General features: G+C 36.3%; 1 non-coding gene across 1 annotated transcript; it reads left to right on the top strand.

Annotated features, from left to right (window-relative positions):
- The first annotated feature begins 410 nt into the window (after window positions 1–410).
- On the top strand, window positions 411–543 carry LOC111751887 (small nucleolar RNA SNORA70). Its single transcript, XR_002786961.1, has one exon. It is a non-coding gene; the product is annotated as a small nucleolar RNA SNORA70 (small nucleolar RNA).
- Window positions 544–4251: the final 3708 nt, after the last annotated feature.

Here is a 4251-nt window from a genome sequence, read left to right as displayed (position 1 = left end):
GCAGCACACTATATATAAAAATAATAATAAATAAATACCCAAATTTCCCAACATAATATGCTGCTAGCAGTGAACAGTGAGTAGGCCGATGAGATGATAGATGTATGTGAGAAAAATATTCTGCTAAAAACTATGTCCTTTATTTTGCCCTTCCTTCTACTTGAGATTAGGAACTGGAGCTCTGGTAGCATTTTCTTCAATGAGTTCATCATGTTGGTGAATCCAGAGGATGACAAAGCAGAGAGAAGGAAGCCTAGGTCCCTGAATAAGATGGAGTTTAACACAAATTCAAAACTTCTGACCCCAATTTATTTTATGTGAGAGATATATAAATGCCTGTCTTGTTTAAGCAATTCCAATTTTTTTCTTAATACAAGAAATAAGATAATATGATGCAAAATGTTAAATATCTGCAGCCAATTAAGCCAACTCCCTTCCTTCCCTGTGAGGTCAACAGTGCAGTGGCTGCAAACAGCAGCCTGCTTGGTAGTGTATGCAACCTGTTGCATGCATGCATTGCCCTAAGGAACCTTGGAGACAGCCCTTTCCTGCTCTTTAATGTCTCTAACCTCATTAATCTCTGCTGCCCCTAATCCATGCTCTAGACAGGTATGCGAGGTGGCTTTGAAAAGCCCCAGGGTACAGTGGCCAGGGCCCACACTGGCAAAGTCATCGTGTCCATCTGCACCAAGCTTCAAAACAAGGAGCATGTGGTTGAGGCCCTATCCAGGGCCAAATTCAAATTTCCTGGGTGCCAGAAGATCCAAACCTCCAAGAAGTGGGTCTTTACCAAGTTTAACGCTGATGAATTTGAAGACGTGGTAGCTGAAAAGTGCCTCATCCCAGATAGTTGTGGAGTAAAATACATCCCCAGTCGTGCCCCTTGAACAAGCAGCAGACTTGCATTCATGAGGGCCTTGGTAGCACTGCCCCACCTGACCTGTGCCCACCAATAAATTGACCTTTGTGTCTCTATGTTGCCCACAAATAAATTGAACTTCCTGTCTCAAAAAAAAAAAAAAAAGTTAAATATATGGTACACAACAGTTTATAAAAAAATGTTTAAGTAAAAAAACAAGTAAATAAATTGGACAATATATCATATAAGACAAATGAAAATTGTGAAATAACAAAAACTAAGTATGTTATAATCTGTAATTAATATAATAATTAAAAAAATTAAAGTCAATAAAATGAAGTTAAATTGTAAATAACTTTAAATAATAAAAGTAAAGTATACTCAGAAGTAATAAGAAAAATAGTATTGAAAGAAAAAAATCTTGAAAAAAGCTAAAATATAATGCTCCTAAAGTGTTAAAAAGCATGACAGTAAAATTGGAGGGAGGATACAATAAATAAATAAATACGTACGTATCAGGATGTACCAGTTGCCATCAAGTTGATTCCCAATCATTACAACCACATGTGTGTCAGAGCAGAACCATACTACAAAGGTTTTCATGTCTAGGCCTTTCTTCTGAAGCACCTCTGGGTGGACTCTGACCTCCGATTTTCAGTTACCAGTGGATGGTATTAACTGTTTACACCACCCAAGGACTCTACCAGGTACATGCATGTATACGTACATAGTAAACTAAGCAAGAATAAAATTTTTTTCATTTCAATTTGTATCATTTTAATTGCAAAACTTAGATGTTAAAATACTTAACAAAAAAGCAAATTAATACATAATTAAAGGGTTAAAAGTTGAAGCTGCCATTAGATAGATGTAATAAATTATGCTAAAATTATTCACAATACAATTATTTCAAGAAATATGGCATTTTATATCTCATTTTTCCTAAAATTTGCCCTTATACTGCTTATTTTGTAATTAATTTTTTTAAATTTATGATGTCACATTTTAAGTTCTCATTTTAACCCTTAAAATCATTTTTTTAACCTTGTATATTTTACTATTTTATAAGATGAATATTGTAATTAAAAAAATTATTTTTCTCAGTTTCAATATTGTAGGCAGAAAACTGGTTGAGATAAGATGTAACTTCTAAAACAGGACTAGATTTTTTTTCCTCTCACAATTCATAGGACTTAAATGTATGTTATTATTAGATATTAGTATTAGAACATATTGGTCTAGTTCATTTGCATTCTAGTATCAGCACATAGAGGTGTATAAGAAAATTCTCAGGAAAATGTGGGAGCAGGACTGTATAGGCTTGTAAAGAGAAGACACTGAGGAATTTAGGCAAATGGGTGATATGATCACATATACATATAGTATACACACACACACTTACACACATATATATATAAAACCCATTGCCATCTAGTCAATTCTGACTCACAGCATCTTATAGGACAGAGTAGAACTGCCCCATAGAGTTTCCAAGGAGTGGCTGGTGGATTTGAACTACCAATCTTTTGGTTAGCAGCCAAATGCTTAGCCACTGTGCTATCAGGATTCCATACACATATATGTATATATTTTTATGTGTATGTACATATACATGATATATTTTCTATTTTATTGATATATTTATATATCAATTATATATATGTATTATCTATTTTATTGCTGTTTAGTGAATTTATTACAAGAGAACAAAAGTGCAAAGAGACACATCAGTTAGACAGCTATTTCAGAATTTCAAGAAAGAGATAAATACGATCTGACTAAAAGTGGTAGAGTAGAGGTGGCCAGACCTAGAGCAATATGACCAAATACAGTCGGGAGCTAAAAACAACAACATTTGCTTATAGATGTGGAAAATGACACACTCAATAGATATATAGATAGTTGGATATTGGAGTCTGGAATTTAATGCAGATGACATTTGGGATTCACCATCTAGAGTTGAGATTTAATGCCACTGGAATGAGTGAAAGAGAATAGAAAAAAGAAAAAGTTGCCAGCCTCCAAAAGAGCTCCAAGACAGTCTATATATAATGGCTATGTTTAGGGAATGCTACTTGTCTTAGGCTGGATAGTCTAGAGAAGCACAACCAGTAAAGCATATAAACATGTATGCATAGAGAGAGAGATAGACTGGTTGTAGAGACTGGAATGTCTTAAGTCCGTAGGTCAAGCTGGAGGCTTCTTCTTATTCACATAGCCACAGGGGCTGGTGAACCCCAGATCAGTAGGTCAGGCTGCAGGGATTTTGCTCACAGGCTGCAAAGACTGACAAATCCCAAATTTAGTAGGCATGACAGCATGTAGCTCAAATCACAAGAACCAGAGGACAGATGAACAGGAGCCAGCAGCAGGATCCAGAATGAGCAAAAGCCATCAAACCTTTCCAGAAAGTCCAACTATATTGGATGCAGGTTACACCCGCAAGGAAACTCCCTTTCAACTGATTGGGTACTCACCGCAGAGCAGAATTATTTTGCTCCAAACTACATCATAGCATCCAAGCCACTATAAATCATGGCCCTGCCAAGTTGAACAACAATTTTACCAATCACCAAACTACATCATAACTTCCAAACCACTAAGAATCATGGTCCTGCCAAGTTGACACACAATTTTAACAATCACACTACTTAAGGCAATCAATCAAGAGAGAGAGTGTCTTGCAAAGGCAACTCTGAGAAAAAAGAATTTCAAGAACTAAATAGTGGGCAAGTGTGTCAAACACATACTCCCCCTCTCTGAGTAAATTGAGAAGAATAAAAGTTTCAGTGGACGTGGCAATATGAGGCCTTTGTGACCTTGACAAGAGCAATTTCATTGAAGTGCTGGAGAAAAAGCTAGGTTAGATTGGTAGAGTGGCTTGAAAAGCAAATGGAAAGTGAAGTGGTGGATCCAGAAAGCACAGGTAATACTTTTGAGCAGCTTTCCTGTAAAGAGGGTGGAAGAAGATAATGGGTCCCAAGGCAACGTATTTTTAAAATATTGGAGTTAACAGGACATATCGTTATGCTGATCTGAATGAAAAGAGAGAAAGTCTTGAGTAAATAATTGCTGATAAGATAAAGGGGGAATAGTGGAGTAGCAAATTTATGCATGTTGTACTTTGATGAGGAAACTCTGATGCTGCAGTGATTAAACCCTAGGCTGCTAACCCAAAGGCTGACAGTTCAACTTCCAGCAGTTCTGAGAGAGAAAGACATGAGAGCCTGCTTCTGTACAGGGCCGCTATAAATTCGGTATGAGTTGTAATTGACTTGACAGCAATGGGTTTGGTCTTTTGGTTTTTTGGTATTTTGATGGGCAGAGAAAATATAGTTTATTCCCTCTAACTGATGTGATTTCTACTTAAGGTCCTACCATCTTATTAAACT

The sequence above is a fragment of the Loxodonta africana genome, chromosome 2 (genome assembly GCF_030014295.1).
Source record: "Loxodonta africana isolate mLoxAfr1 chromosome 2, mLoxAfr1.hap2, whole genome shotgun sequence".
NCBI classification, from domain to species: domain Eukaryota; kingdom Metazoa; phylum Chordata; class Mammalia; order Proboscidea; family Elephantidae; genus Loxodonta; species Loxodonta africana.
Note: the sequence above shows the minus strand (reverse complement) of the source record. Positions and strands in the feature narration are given on the sequence as shown.